Source organism: Myxine glutinosa, chromosome 8 (assembly GCF_964187855.1).
Source record: "Myxine glutinosa chromosome 8, kmMyxGlut1.1, whole genome shotgun sequence".
Classification (NCBI taxonomy): domain Eukaryota; kingdom Metazoa; phylum Chordata; class Myxini; order Myxiniformes; family Myxinidae; genus Myxine; species Myxine glutinosa.
Genome location: NC_136268.1, coordinates 92,847,290 through 92,864,567, shown reverse-complemented (window position 1 = coordinate 92,864,567; position 17,278 = coordinate 92,847,290).

Here is a 17,278-nt window from a genome sequence, read left to right as displayed (position 1 = left end):
GGGATACAAAAGGTAAACTGTTCAGCCTGGTGGGGGTATGTGCTCTACCAAGTGCTGTTCTAATTGAGGCTGGTAGAAGAGTTAGAACAGAATGGAAGGGAACAAAATAGAAGAGGCAACAGCAGAGAAGTGAGATATCAAGGGGAGAGGGAGACGGACACTGGTGTGAACAAGCTGCACTCGGGCTGAATGAAGCAGAAAAGAGTGCTTGGAAATGGGGTAATTTGCAGTGGAGACGAGTATGGATGGGAGGTGACTTGAGGTAGTGCTGAATATCTGTTTTGAGCCCTGACAGAATGGGACCGACAGACTGGGAAGGATGGGTTCCACTGATGAAGAGGAACAAATGAGTGGAAGTGAGACATGAGCCTGGATTTTGGGAGTTTAACAAGAGTGTTACTGACTGTGCACCTTGAAGAAACTTAGGAGGGACAGCCAAGATGGAGCGGAGAGTCAAGATCGAAAAGGAGGTCATATAAATAGAGGCCACACACATGCCTGTGATGCGAAGGTAGCATGCCGAGACGCTTTCAGCTTTGTCGTGGGAGATCCTAATGATTTATTTTGGGGGCCTTGCTTTCCACAGCCTCAACAAGAGCAAGGTGCAATTAGTGATGCCAGCCCAAAGAGGAAAGTAGTACTCCAAGCTGTGGATGTCCGCCTTGTAGTTTATCCAAGGTTCAGACTGGCCAATGAAAGACCTTGACATTAAAGGAGGCCCAGCTGGTAGCTGACGTTGGAGGCCATCTAGAAAACATGATCTGCCCAAGAAAGATAATGGCTGATTGTGAGTTCCAAACATTTGAGTGACTTTATCTGCAAGTGGATTTAGGAAGTACTAGGAGGGTTTGCCAGCTGGTCCTTCAGGAGATACAGGGTGAGTGTGATTTGTCAGGGTTGGAAGACATATTGCAAGTGTTGGACCGGTTCCTGATTCTATGAAGGTCTGCAGAGGGAAGAGGTTGCTGCCTGCCTGAAGGATGAGAAATGATACTGCATAGGGTGGAATCATCAAAGAGATGAGCAGGATTTTCCAGGGAATAGGAGATCATTCATTAATATTAGGACTAGGATGGGTCCAATACACTGCCCTGGGGAACTCCAGGATTGACAAATGATATTGGAGGATCCCGTTAAGAGCTGCCCGCTGACCACTGAAGTGGAGAAGGTGAGCCATTTTATAACCAAATGTTGCTTTCTTGGTTCGTTTTTCTTCAAATTTGGACAATTATTTTCATGCCTGGTCCATCTGTTTCGAACTATCTTATTGCCCCCCGTCGCACCGCGGAGCGAAAGGGGGACTATGGTTTTTCCGTCCATCCGTACGTGCATGCGTGCGTGAAGGACCGAATTCTAATTTGGTGTGTGGGTGCAACCCACGTCAAAATCCAAGATGGCCACCGCCATGTATGTCTGAACCTTGAGCGGAATATCTTCAAAAATAAGCGAAGTACCAACTTCTAATCTTGTGTGGGTGTATCGAGGCATAAGGAAGAACGCTATTGAAAATTGGGTTGCCACGTCAAAATCCAAGATGGCCGCCACATGTATACGTCTGAAGCTTGTGCGTGGAATATATTGAAAAATAAACGAACTACTAACTTCTAATCTGGTGTGTGGGTGTATCTAGGCATAAGGAAGAACGCTATTGAAAATTGGGTCGCCACGTAAAAATCCAAGATGGCCGCCACCATATACATGTCTGAACTTTGAGTGAAATATCTTGAAAAATAAACGAACTTCTAATCTGGTGTGTGGGTGTATCTACACAAGGGAGAACGCTAGTGAAAATTGGGTCGCCACGTCAAAATCCAAGATGGCCGCCTTGCGTCTTCCACTTTGTCAACTCGCCACTTCAGTGACGGACCTAGGCGTAACACTTGTTGATCCTACTTGAGCCTATGACTTTCAAACTAGTTTCTTGTTAGGCCTGTGACTGTTTCAAACTAGTTTCTTGAGCCGATTGGTACGTTGGTTAAAACAGGAACTGATTGAATGTGGAACACTTCTGGTTGTGGTTGGTTTTGGTTTGGCAGCATTTCCTTGTGGGTTTGCACTGCATACTGATTATCAGGATTTCCTTGCAGCATAATCTATCGCATTGCAGGCCATGGTCACCCTTGGGGCTCTTCCACTGTGCCAATGGCCATGGCGTTGCTGCAAGCAGACGTGGCTTATAAGGGCCATCCGTCACTTTACCAGTTCCTCCAGATTTCTCTTTTCTTGTTTTGTCGTTTTGTTTTTAGCTCACCTGGAATGAAGTTCAGGGGAGCTTATGTGATGGCATATTGTCCGTAAACACTTGAAACTTCTTCTCTGAAACCGCTGATGGGATTGCGACCAAATTTGGCACAAATTATATTTGTTGTGTTGTGATCAAAGTTTGTTCACGGCATTAAATAAAATCGGGGTCTAAGGGGGTTTACTGGGGTCAAAGTGGATCCAGGTTTGACCCCCACCCCCTCCCCCTCAAAAAAAAAAAGGAATTGGCTTTTACCTGTGAAACAACACACACTATCTCGATGTAACGTGACCACACCCTTCACCACACATGCTGTACCAACGTTTGTTCACGGCATTAAACAAATCTGCCCCTTTGGGCGTCTACGGTGGCGGGGGGGGGGGGGGGGGGGGGGTCGGGTCTTTAGTCTCCAAAATAGGTATCTTTAGTCAATGAAGTATAGTTTATTCTACCAGGTGAGCGCCAGGGGTATTGCCCCTATATTTATTATATTGGTGCTTATACGTTATATTTCTATGATCAAGGTGATGTTACTCTAGTTACTTAATTTCTTCCTTTGTTAGTGATTAAAATGTTTTCAAGGCACAGATTTTAAAATGGAAAGTGCCATATAAGAAACGATAGAGCAATCAGATTGCAGGCCCTTGACAGGACTTGTTTTGTGTGGCAAATAAATGAAATAACACCACTCCTTGTGCATCCTCAGATACATAGGGCGGCCGAAGCGGTTTCCTAGGCTATTGGGCACAATCCTGGACAGGTCACCACTCCGCCGCAGCTAGGTACTCAAATGGCTCATTCTTCCCCGTAAGCTGGTACACATTTTGCTGACGTCAGAAGGATGACAGGCTGAGTCAACCCACCTGGTGTTATTTCAACAGAATGAGAGGGGCACAAACTGAAGACCCTAAGATCTTAAGACAGCCACTTTAACCATTGAGCCAACACCAGGCTTGCAAATAAATGGAAGGATGTACTAAAATTACTAAATGAAAGGTCTAAGTGGTTTAGTTGTAAATATGTGAAGGTCAAAGGTCTGAAAAGTTCAGAAAGTGAAAAAAACAAGTGTCTAAAGGGTCTTAAAAGGTTGAAGGGGTCTAAAGGGTCAGAATTGTCTCAAAAGGGTCTTCAGGGTATTAATAGGTCTGAAAGGTGTGAAGGTCTAATGGGTACAAATGAGTATGTGTGTAATGGGGTCTGAAGAGACTTATGGGTCTCAAATTTCTTAGGGTTGTGGAGTGTTTTAGGGGTTTTAAGGGGTTTTGAGGTTCTAAAGGGTCTAATGTAATGAATACCCATACTCACGTTCTGTGCACACAAACAAACAGACCCAAATGCAATATCCTCTCCTTTCGTGAGGGTAATTGATTGATGTGCTTCCATGGTGCAATCTCGTTGGGAGCTGAAGTTTGGAAGTAGTCCGAGCTTTCATTGATGGCTTTATGGCTTCACTCGCGGAGCATTTCAAAACGACTGCCCAGAGGCGTGACGATGCTTTCTGCGTCGTTTATACCTTTTCTCAGTATCCTGGACTATTTCTCTGAAACCGAGCCCTGGTAAAATCAAGAAAGAAGGGAAAATGGTCCAGAATGGCCCATCGGGGAAGTAAGATTAAAGCCATATCTCAGGAACAATTTGGACCATCTTGTAATTGTCGCAGTAGGCCACGTGTCACACATTCGCCCTTTATTTTCTTGCCTCAGGTAAGAAATACTTAATGATCAGTATCTGTCATCGAAGGCTTAGGCCATTGGGGGTGGTACAACGAAATACCTGTTTTGCCAGCTGATGATGGATGATGCCCTGACGACTCGTCCCCGATGTCTTGGGACTGCCAGCGGCAATGTCGGCCACATCACGTGACCCTGAGAAATTCATTCTTCATGCAGAAGGTGCTTAGATTGTCTGGGCCTAATACAGTATACTAGCACATTACCCATGGGGCAATTGCATCACCTTCGTAGTCACACACACACACACACGCACAGTTACGACTAGTAAACCTACACATGCAAATCTGACAACTCAGCAAAAAGCCTCAACCTCCCCTTCCCAACTCTATCCCATCTTTGCACTGCCCTCCTCCCCTAAACCCCAAGTCATCACCCTTCTCCTTCCACCCTAAGGCATTAATCCCCACACTCAAGCCTTCAAACTCCTAATATATCAAACTCCTAATATGTCCTAATATAATATCCAAGAAAATAAAGGGCGAATGTGTGACCGAGACACGTGGCCGACTGCGAGAATTACAAGATGGTCCAAATTGTTCCTGAGATATGGCTTTAATCTTACTTCCCCTCTGGGCCATTCTGGACCATTTTCCCCTCTTTCTTGATTTTATCACGTGTTACTTGCCAGTTATCATGGCCATCTCTGATTAAAGGATTTCATGTTCTTAAAATGGGATAAAAAAAACTTTTTATTTTTCCTCTTGCTTCTAAATGGAAGCAAAACAGCATTTGCCTAAAGCGGGACATGGTCTCCATCAGGTGTCATACATTATTAGCCCATCCCCCATGCACAGCAGGAGACGGGTTTTGTAATCACGTGTGTGTGTGTGTGTGTGTGTGTGTGTCCGTGTGTGTGTGTGTGTGTGTGTGTGTGTGTGTCCGTGTGTGTGTGTCCGTGTGTCCGTGTGTGTGTGTGTCCGTGTGTGTGTGTCCGTGTGTGTGTGTGTCCGTGTCATAACTTTTTTTTTACCATTTTAGTTTTGTCATCAAATTTTCACCAAAGCTTTATCTATCTATAATTCCAGCAATCTCTGTGTGTGTGTGTGTGTGTCTGTATGCGACCGCTGTTTCTCGACAACTACCGGTCCGATATACTTGAAACTTGCCAGGTATATTGCTGGGGACCCGAGGATGTGCCTTTTCAAGGTTTTAAATTAATCGGAGAAGTAGTTACCGAGCTATGTCCAAAAAACGATTCAACCAATCAGAGAGCAGCGAGCTATCACGTGTGCCGAACGTGGCGAACAGACTCTGCCTCGGACGGCACATTTGAGAGCGTATTCATTTATTTCCCGTCGGCAAACTATGTTGGCGTTAAACTATGTTTTAAAACTAATTAAAACTAATTTGCGATTCTTTCGCTTTCCTGCGCGTTTGTGCATGATATGGCGATTTCTTTACCAAACTCCGCAAGCCGTTAGCTTTGGACCAAACCATTTCATGTAAATAGAGGGGGGGGTGATTGTCACCGTACTCGCAAGCCGTTCGCTTTGGACCAAACCATTTCATGTAAATAGAGGGGGGGGATTGTCACCGTACTCGCAAGCCGTTCGCTTTGGACCAAACCATTTCATGTAAATAGAGGGGGGGGGATTGTCACCGTACTCGCAAGCCGTTCGCTTTGGACCAAACCATTTCATGTAAATAGAGGGGGGGGATTGTCACCGTACTCGCAAGCCGTTCGCTTTGGCTTTGCGAATGGACCAAACCATTGCATGTAAATAGAGGGGGGGGGGGAGGATATAATTTTAGATATATATATAGTACGGGCATGCCCTAGTTATGATAATATGGAGAAGGCAAATTAACAATTTTGTCCAAAGGTTAAAGGTCAGCGTCACGTAAAATCGTAAATTTTCATCAGATTGACCTGAAAATGTAAGAATTTGCATATTGAGTCATTGAATTGCTTCACCAATCAAAAGCTAGAAGCTACTTATTTTTTTAGATCAAACGGTCAATGTTGCATAAAATCACCAATTTTAACCTGATTAACCTGAAATTTAAAGAATTTGCATATCGGGTCACTGAATTGGTTTGCTAATCAAAAGGTAGGAGTCGATTGTTTGTTTCTTTTTAGATCAAAAGGTCGAAGGTCAAGGTTGCATTAAATCGTCAACTTTCATGCATTTGACCTCAAATTTTAAGAATTTGTATATCGAGTCACTGAATTGGTCCATCAATCAAAAGCTAGAAGCTGATTTTTACTCCCGCCAGGGAGTAATGCATTCGATTGTGTGTGTGTGTGTGTGTGTGTGTGTGTGTGTGTGTGTGTGCGTGTGTTTGTGATCGATATATCTGGAAAAGTTCTGAACGGATTTGGATGAAAGTTGGTGGGATGTTTGCCCTTGGGATAAGGAAGAATTGATTAGTTTTTGGTGAAGCTCAGGATATTATTCCAGAGTCAAGAATTTTTTGAAGGATTGTTTACCATTGGAAGATAGAGCTCTTTTTTTTTTTTTTTTTTTACATTATCTTCTATATATTCTATATTTAACATTGTGATATGAAAATAGTTTTCATATTTGTTGTAAATGTAGTTTAAACTCGCGGTTATGCGTTAGAGCGGTGTATTTTTTAGCAGCGTTGTCTTCAATGTTCATTTTTCTTTTTCTAATAAAGACATATTCTGTCATTTTAAAACCACCAAACAGTGTATTAGGTTTCCCCGTTTCCTAAAATGTATCGGTTAATACGTATAATGCTTTAAAACTGTTTTTTTTTTGTTTGTTTGTTTTTTTACCTCAGAAGAGATATCAACATTTACCTCAGCGAATGTCAATGGCGGTGTCACTATTTGATGAACTTATAACGACTTAGGTGACATAAGTCTGACCAGCATGTGCACGGGATTCTTCCCAGAAGAATGAGTGGTCACATTAGCTTGTACGACTTAAAATGAGCGAGTTTTGTTTTCACGTTTGGGCCAGTTTTACATGTTGTAACCCTAAGGAATTAAACGAACGTTTTCCTGGCTTACAATTTTATTTGAAGTCACACATGCCTCAAAATACACTCACTTATATAGAATTGAACGCTGAATCCGAAAATATAAGTGAAATTGCCTTGTTTTTTTTTTAACATTATCTTCTATATATTCTAAATATATATCTGTGCATTGTCTGTCTTGTGTTGTCACTGAACTACTCCCTCAAACTTTTGTGAAATCATACTATTCCAACTTGACCCACGGCAGGAGTATGCGCTCTACAGAGTGGCGTTCTAGTTTTTTTCTTGTTTTTTTTTAGATCTGAAGCTCAAAGGTCAAGGCTGCAAGAAATCATCAATTTTCATTTAAATTTTTTTTTCGTTATTTTCAGCATACAGAAGAAGAAGAAGAAGAAGAAGAAGAAGAAGACGTCTGAATACAAACGGACACGGATGGGCTTTGCATTTTTCAGATGCTTTCTAGTTCTGATTCCGATGGACCATACTCTGTTACAGGTGGACTGGATGAGGCCTCACGAAATAATTCATTTACAGTGTTAACACTAGTTCTTTTCATTTATAATTTACCCCACTAAAAGTACATCCTAAAACCCCGTTTGCTTTACATGTATCTGCCTGGCACTCTGCTGTCTGCCTATCTCCCCTGCGCATACGTGTTACCACCCCCAGATCCATCTCCTGTGTTGCACACTCCATCACTGCCTGTTTCATCATGCAATTCCGGGTTTTCATTCTTCTTACCAAACCCCAGCACCTTACATTTCCTGGTGTTTAACTACATCTGCCAAACCGGCCTGTTCTTTGTGTTGTCTGAGTTCTTTGGCCTCCCAACCGCATGTTAAATTCCCCTTCTTGTGCAAAATCCTCTGGATCTCTAAGAGTCAATTTGTTGAATATTCTGATCCAGCAAGCACCGATACCTTATACCATTTGTGTGCAAGTGAGGAAACACATTCCTGCTGAGGTTAAAGCTTCATAAATTGGGTGCTGTGGTTTTTCAGTCGCCATGCGCGAGCAAGGGAAGTGGGATTTCGCCAACCCGGCAAGATGCCAGTGTGACCAGTATCCGGCCACTTCTCAAGGCCCCTAGTAAAACTCTCAAACTGCTTTACGAAGCACGATGTGCATGGATCAAGTTACCCAATGTTTCAGCATACCTTATTACACTGATAAAGGGACATTGGAGATTCTACAGAAATGGTGGTGTGGCTGTAAAAAAAAAAAAAAAAAAAAAATTTTTTATTGCATTGTTTATGAAAGTAGGAGAGATTTACGTTTACACAACTTACAACAAAAGTTGCAACTTGAAACTTTTACAACAAAAGATGCCAAGGCAGACAGTTTGAAATAAACACGAAATAGCATTACAATCTGGAATCCCAGCATAACGTACTCAAGTGAGAATGCCAAAGGCCAAAGAAACGAAGCCAGAAAATGCAAGTCAAGTTAATGCTGAGGTTACTAGACCAGAGTTTTTTTTGTCTCCATATTGTAGTTTATATTACTGGCACTGTTGATCGAATTGTCGATCTGTTTCCTTGTCTTCCTGTCTCTACTTGGACCTGTTGTATTCATTTGCCTCTTGTATGCAACTATGGCCGCACTTTCACTCTCCCTTATTGCTGGTTCTTCGATGAGCTTTGTCAGCAACAAAAAGGTTTTCACCCCAGTGGGCAAAACGGTGTGAAAAGTGGATGATGATGATGATTACTACTGACACTACTTTAATGTCTTCAATTGATCCGACCGTCTTGTGGGGTCGAGCACATGGGTTTTCAATTTTGGTCTGTCCCCTCTCTTGGTTGAGGTGTTGTCCGTCTGTGTCTGTGTCTGTCTGAATTGATTCGCTTTTAGTGAATATCCATATCGGGATCCGGGAGTTTTAAAAGTGATTCTTCATTATTGAGAGATATGGCCAAAAAGTATACATAGCAGGATATCTCAAAAAGTTATGGATGTACTCGGACTAAATTTGATGGGCAGGTTGGGCATCTCCCAAGGCCAAATTGTTTCGATTCTGGGGACGATCTGGATCCGGATACTATCATTTTAAAGTGATTCTTCACCATTGAGAGATAGGGACAAAAATGATATTGTTGCGGACGCGGTTAAAGATGTTATTTACCGAGCGGTTGGTATTACCGCGACCGAACAGTTATTCCCCGACTAATACCCGATTTGCCCCAAACTTTGGCCGGATCGCGCCACCGCTATTCAATCGGGAAAACTCTAAAGCGACCGAATGCAAAGAGGAAAACGAAGGCAAAGAAAGGTTTGGAAATACTACTAAATTTATTTACTATTCACACACATAAGCAAAAAGACAGCAGTCACGTTTATTTACAAGCACATGAGACGCAGGTGACACAGTGAAAATACTAGCTTATACAGACTTATTGTTACTACCCAGGGACAAGACAAAAGACAGACTACGAGCACACTTACACGGGGAATGATGTTAGGGATGTCAGGTGGGTGGCTGGTGGATGGCTGGCGGGATAGGGAGGTCCAACTAGTTCTGCAGCTGATCGACTCGTGGGCAGCCGCCGCTCCTTCGCGGCCCTGCTCCAAACTGCCGTCCAGGCCTCACACTGCTGTGGCTGCCGTTTCGGTGGCTCCAGCTGCAGCAAATGCAGTTTCAGTGGCTCGAGCTGCAGCAAGTGCAGTTTCGGTGGCTCGAGCTGCAGTGAGTGCAGTTTCGGTGGCTCGAGCTGCAGTTCAACCCTGGACTTCTTCTCGTCTCTCTGTCGTCAAAGCTCATCTCCCTTGTCTCCCTTGGGAACGCCCTGCCTGCGGGTTATATAGGCCCCACCCCTCAACCTTCGCGAACCTCCTCGATGTTTCTTTCCACACCCTCTCCAAGTCCAACCCCTTGTTCGTGGTTGGTTGAGTGGGGCTGACTCACTCCTCCCCTCTATGACGAGGTGGGGACCCGCCTTTCTTCCCCAACCCTGCCTCGTGGTCAATGGCGGCAATTGGAGCGGAGGTAGTTTCCAATCGACGAAAAGGGGGAATGGAGGTTTTGGGAATGGGAATGAAGGGAATCTATCTCTTTCACTTGGTGCAATGGAGTACTTCTATTAATGGGAGACACAGCCTTACCCTAAAACACAGAATAAGATATAACTATCGAACAGGGGTATTCTATGATTGGCTGACGTGTATGCTTGTGGACTAATTATGGGACGCCCTTTTGACCTTTACACAGCTCCGGAGGCAGGAGGCGCAGACTCGAGCAATATTCATCACCAATTTACCACAATACAACACAATGAAAAAAAATACAGTCCTCATATCCGCAACAATATTATGAAAACGAGGTGGATGAGATGTGGGGTAAGTGCCAAGAACAAGTCAATTAGATTTTGGTTCAGGTCCGAATACAGATCCGGCCTATCAGTGGAATAAAAAACGTAATCTGCTCTCCCAAGTGGCGTTCTAGTTACCTCCGTCACCGAAGGTGAATTTTGCTGAAGATCCGATTCTGCATCCGGATACTATAATATTTTAAGTGATTCTTCACAATCGAGTGATAGGGCCAAAAACTATATACTGTATAGCAGGATATCTTAAAAAGTTATGGACAGATCTGGATGAAACTTGGTGGACAGGTTGGTTGTGTGTCAAGGATGGATTGATTCGATTTTGGTGAAGATCCGGATTTTGTACATACATGACACATATAAACAGAATAAGCGTATTATCTATACAATAAGAGAGCTGTTTGTCTGTGTGTGTGTGTGTGTGTGTGTGTGTGTGTGTGTGTGTGTGTGTGTGTCTGTGTGTGTGTGTGTGTGTGTGTGTGTGTATGTGTGTGTCTGTTTGTGTGTCTATCTGTCTGTATGTTGTCACCTTTCTCATAGATGGCTTAACAGATCTTTGTCAACCTTCCAGAGGTTCATCATTGAGTGATGGGGAGTGTTTTGGGCCAAAACAAATTAAAAATGGGAAATTTTGAAAAAAAAGTTTCGATTTTATTTTTTTAAATCGTTCTATGGTGCCTGAACTTTTGTAGCTAAGTGAAAGGCAATATTAAATTACCCTCGATTATTGTGTGTATGTTTGTATGTATGTGTGTGTGTGCAATATTACAATATTAAATATAATGTTCCCCAAACGCCAAATTCGGCCCCAATCCCTCCCAGGAAGGGATGGATTCAAAAACAATGTCTCACCCACGTCGAGATGCGTCTTTCATTCCAAACATTTGCAACCAACTGAGGGTGCAACCTTTAACCTTATTAAATGATGGGATATTTACAAGAGTTATTATTTACAACAAGTGTGGGTTCTAAAACCGCAACACTGCACCCTCCCTTTTTCCAGGCTCGCCCCGAGCCGAAACACAGGGGCTATCTTTTAACTTAGTGTGACACTTAGGTGTGGTTACCCTCTACTTTTAACCTCACCCTGAGTGCGACAGTTTTAACACTAAATATGTCCCGCCTGCTGCGTTGCATCCTATCTAACTGACTCACGCCCACAATTAACCGAATTGCGGAATGGTCTTCAAGCTAAACATTTAAGCCGGTGGGGAGCATTATTTACAAACACTAATTATTTACAAACTGTCACCCAGGACCTGTCTTTTGTGGGAAGAGAAAAGTGTTTTTGAGAAGAGGAAAAATACCACTGCCATGCACTGCACCGATACACCATACCATATGTACCCACATGCACCAATAATAAAAAATGCACCAAAAGCACCAAAACAAGCACCATAAAAGCACGATCACCAAAATGCACAAAACAAACATTTTAAAAATAAGCAATGATGTATTTTGCTTCTCTGCTCTGCTGGGCCGCTGTTTCTGGTTGTCTTGATCTTCTTCTTGCTACTTGCTGTTATTTTTAATAAGAAAGGGCACACACCGCGTCCGCTTTTTTATTACTCATGGCCAGCAGGGCCAACTCCGGTGGTCCACTGCTGGGCATGGGTGCCACTTTAGAACACAGTGGTCCGCAAGGCAGACACCGCTGGCAACAACAGTCGGTCCCAGCAGAGACGCCAAGCCACAGAACGTGTGGTCCACAAGTGGTGCTAGGCCACAGAACGTGTGGTCCATATGTGGTGCCAGGCCACAGAACGTGTGGTCCATATGGTGCATCAGTGCAGGCAGGAGGCAGCAAAGGTGCGGGCACACAACTGTGGTCACCTGCACACTTCCCTCGGGCACAAAAGAACAAGGGTCCGCGAGTGGGGAAGGAAGGACAAGCAGATCAGCGGGCAGGGGAGCAAGGGTACACATCCATACAAGGTAATGGAGACATGAAGGGCGCGGGAGAGCGAGCTGAGAAAGCTCGTCCTTAGCGTACGTCCCCCCCACGTCACCTACTCTACCCTTGCCCCTACCCCGTATTTACACAATTTACAACTTTACAAATTCGTCGCTAACGTCTTGTCTTTCCCATCCCCTAATGCCAAATTCATCCCCAATCCCTCCCAAGAAGGAAGGGATGGAATCAAAAACAATGTCTCACCCACGTCGAGATGCGTCTTTCATTCCAAACATTTGCAAAAAAATGTGGTGTGGAGTTTATCACCTTAGTGAGTGGGATGCAGATGGTGCGAAGAGATTTTCTCCCTATCTATCCTTCTAAATGACATTAACTCTCTTTACTCTACCCGGGGTCTTGCCCTGCAAAACCATTGGCCATCTTACACTATGCGGTTCTAAAAACCAATTCCCATTGCACATACTGTGGCGCTCTCCAATTTGGGGTCTCACTCCCCCGATTTTTCCTTCTGTGCCCTTGCACAATTTCAGGGCTGGGTCGTGTGGCTCACCAGCAGGTCCGCTCACCTGCACACCTCCGCCACTGTAGTTGCCACCCGAGCCTACCTAGCTCCTCACCCTAACCTGGGGAAGGCCCTCTGGCTCCCTTACCCAACTAATGCCCCCTCTGGCATCGGGCTACCCGGGCCCTCTCCTTGGGATCCACGGGCCCCACTGAACTCTACTTGGCTCCCAGAGCCTACCTGCGGCCTCACCTGGCCGACAGACTACCAGTGGCGGAGTGCTCAACCAACCACACTCACTAACAGGCCACACACCCAGCCATTTCATACACCCATGCACCCATCCAAAACACTTCTTCCTAGTACCCGCACCACAGATGTCAATCTCCAACCACAATTTACCTACTCCCTCTACCTAACTTTAAGCTACCCTCCCCGGGTACTCGTGAAGGGGTCCATCCTTCCCCCATCCACTCCTTCGCACCATACACTCCACTCCACATATTCCACACTTCTCACTCCACACCATTCATTCCAGACACCTGTACTTCACTTGCACATCATGCAAGTCAAACACTCAACACACACACACACATCTTTCTCGAGCATTGCCTCACTTGCTCAGCACGACCAGGAACTTCCATTCCAATTCCTCATTTCATCAAGCTCACCAGCAACCTTCATACACAATGCCTTATTTTATGCGAAACCTCATGCTCACACACACAGCATCATCTGGCTATCTATTTCCCCTCTAATACTCGTGCTTCCCCGTCATCCCTTTATACTACTGCACTCCCTCGTCGTTACCATCCAACTACTCTACTCTACGTCCCCACTACAGGTACAATGTCACTACTTAACTCTTGGTCACCTATAGTCATTTCTAGTTCCCTAACCATTTATCCTAACCCTCCCGGGCTAGTTTGTACTGCCACCCCATAAACTATAGCTCATGTGCCCAAAAGATGGATGTGAGGGATGGTAGAGCTACCATCCCTCTACATCACTATCGCCATCACTACCGCTAATCCAGTCCACTAAACTTGAGCCTCTCATGCGGGAATACACTGTCCTTCCAGCTCGGCTTCGAAAAGCCGGCTATCCGTGCGGATGGTCAGTCTCCTGTAGGTTGGGTCCGTCCGGCATTTACGATTCTGGGGAGGAGGTTTTGTCAGGCCAAGGCTCCAAGCACCATCCCTACGCAGGGTCTTGCGCTCCCAAGCGCGATTGCCCAGCCTTCCCCGGCCGGAGAGCCACCACCACAAGGGGGCGCGGCTCTGAACCCTTCTCCTTCCCCTCGAACCGGGCCGATCGCTTTGCTTGGCAAAGCGCGGCACCGACCGTGCAGGGCGGAGCCCGGCCCGAATCGTGCATGGCGCTCCGTGCAGGAGCGACACGGCACCGATCCCCGCCGACCCCCGCAGCACACAAAGCGCACCATGCCCCGAGAGCTCGTGTCGGCTATACGTCGGCCTAACCGCTGCCCCGGTCAACGTCGATGCTCCCCTCGCATGCTCACACCACGCGTTCCTTTTCTTATTCACACATCCCGGCGCTCCAACGCCTCTCGTACATCCCATACACTCCGTCAATTCCGCCACCGCACTCTCTCGTGCACACCACCCAGGCACACTCACACACTCTGTTGCACACCCACTCAGCGCACACCTACCCACGGGTGTGCAATCCCCTGTCGCACACCCAATCACGCGCTCCACAACCAACTCAGGTGTGCATCCTCGCACACGCTCCTCAACCAACTCACACTCCGTGTCACTCTCACTCTCACTCCCACACTCTGTTTCCCACTCACCCTCACACTCTGTCGTGCATTCACCCTCACTTTCACACTCTGTTTCCCACTCAACCTCACTTTCACACTCTGTTGTTACACACCCGTGCTTCGGTGCACATTTTTTTCTTACACACGCGCCATTCGCTCTCACACAGCGCACAAAGGACCGTCCACGAATGCCCGGGTGACGTCGCGATCCCAAGCGCACGAAAAATCCTTTCGCACCATATACAGCCTGACTCACCTTGGCGCTTCCTCTTCTTCGCACCTCCACCACCTGCAAACTTTCATTGGGGTTAATAAGTACGGCATCATGATGTGAACACGGACTTTGCACATTTTCCATCTCTTCCTTCCGCGAGTGCTCTTCTAAGTCCGCCGTCGCTTCAAACCCAATTTCCACTATTGCTTCGATTTTATTATTAAGCTCGACGACCGCTGGAGCACATAACATCAAATTTTCCAATTCCGCGGTCGTTGGCTTTTCTATACCCCGGGTCGCGATTTCTACCCCGGTCCACGTATCTGTGCCCTGCTCAGCCTCGTTCTCCCCGCGCTTCTCAAGCCGCACTACCCCGTCGCAGGCGTCGCATACCGATGTGCCCTTTCCGCTTGACCCGCGGTATCTGTCCTTCCCCAATGCTTTTATTTGGACACCTATTCTGATTCTAAACCCTTCAATTTGATTTCCCACCTCATTTTTCAATTCCTCAATTTGGTTTCCCACATCATTTCTCAATTCCCCAATTTGGTTTTCCAATTTATTTACGTCATTCTTTTGGGCATCAATTATTTCCCTCTTTGATTTGTCACTCCGGGCGTCCAATTTTTCTGTCAATTTACCTAATTCTTCTCCCATATACGCCCGGAGTTGCATCATAAAAAGGCCCATATCTATTGGCGCTGCGGGCTCGGCTGCCACGGCCATGTGCGAGGCACTGCCATTTTGCTCCTCTGCTACCTCCACTGCTGTGCCCTCATTAATTTCCTCTTCCCTTTCCAATTGCTCCAATTCTTCCCTGGAGTCCTGGGTTGATTCTAACCCTTTTATTTCCCGGGTGGATTTGTCCCCCAATTCTCTCATTTCTGCCCTTAATTTGTCCCTCTGCATTTCTATAGATGCTCGTAGTTGCTCTATGAGTAAATGCAGGTCCCAACCCGCTGGTACCGCGGGCTCGGCTCTCGCCGCCATGTGTGAGGCACCGCCATTTTGTGCACCTGCAACCCCCACTACCGCACCTTCATTAATTTCCTCCTCCATCTCTCCCACTTCTTCCCTGGGGTCCTGGGTTGCCTCTAACCCCTCTTCATCTACCCCCACCGGCATCCGATCGCCTTGGTTATCCATGGCACGATTCAATTTAGATGTTGTAATAAAATTTCGGCCGCTCGAAATTTTGACCAATTTTTTTTTCAAAATATCAAAATTTGGTTCGGGTCCAAATCCCACTCCCAGACACCAATTCTTACGGATTCGGGGGTCGGCTCTCCCCTTACAAGGGGGGGTTAATCCCCTTGTCCTTTAAGCTGGCCGTCCCGAGTCCTTGGGAAGTTATAATGTTCCTTCCGGTCGGTGGTAAGTAGGGTTATAAGCCGAATTAGTCTTAGTACCTAAGTACTACCACCGGCCGTAAAGCAAGGAGATAACTCCCACCCGAGCCACAGCGTTAGTGGACACACTGAGCGAAGCGAGCCGCGACTCAGGCCATTAACAAAGACTAACCCGATTATAGCGGTTCCGAAATCGTGCCACAGGTACTCAATGGAAAGAAAGGACGGAGGCGGTCGGATTAGGGAAAAACCAAGAAATAACAAGGTGATTTATTTACAACCAAAAAGAAGAGGAAAGGAAAGAATGTACAGGAAGGAGAAGAAGGAGCAGGACACAGGGCAGGCTTAACTATACAGTCTTAACTTAACACCCAGACAAACGTACACACTCACACGGGATTGTAGTGGGTAGGGTGGAAGGTCCAGGTAGATGATCCAGGCTCCAATCGACCCCCGTCCAGGCTCCGGTTCCGCAGGCGAAACCCGGCAGGCAGCTCTGCGTACCGTTGGCGCGCGACCGGACCTTACATATGGCGGGGGGGGGGGGGGGGGGTGGGGGGTGGGGAAGTCCTTCGCAAATGTGCGCTCTTGGATCAGTCCTTTCAATAAGCGCCTATACCCACAAGTTCGTTATCAGCCCTGTCTCCCAACGAGTCCGTTGTGCGCAGTTCTTTCGAAAGGAGTCCGTTTGCAAAGCGTGTATATCCTGTAGTCCTTCAATAACGACGGTCCCCTGCGCAGTCCGTAGAAGGGCTTGGCGCTCGCGCTTATATAACACGCTTTCAGAACACTCTGCGCGCTTCAAAACCACGCCCGCCAGCGAGCTCACCTCAGCTGTGGTTGGGTGGTAGGGGCTTACCGGCTCCGCCTTTGACGGCTGGTTGCCAGGGCCACGCCTTGTCCTTGGCGCTCCGCCCCCTTCTTCCTCGAGCCGACCGCATGGTCAATGGCGGTGCCTGAGCGAGCGCTAAGGCGCGAACGCTGCTGGCAAGGCGCGTAATAGAATTGGGAGAGAGAGGTTGGCAAAATGGGCGAAAGGGCCTACTCCTTATTTGATTGATGCAACGCAGATTCAACTATTGGAAACACGGCCTTATCTAAAACACATAATAAGGAAATAACTAAAGTTCCTATGGTGGCGTACGTGTTGCATATGGACTAACTAAGGGTGCAACCTTTAACTTTATTAAATGATGGGATATTTACAACAGTTATTTATTTACAAGAGTGTGGGTTCTAAAACCGCAACAATATATATATATATA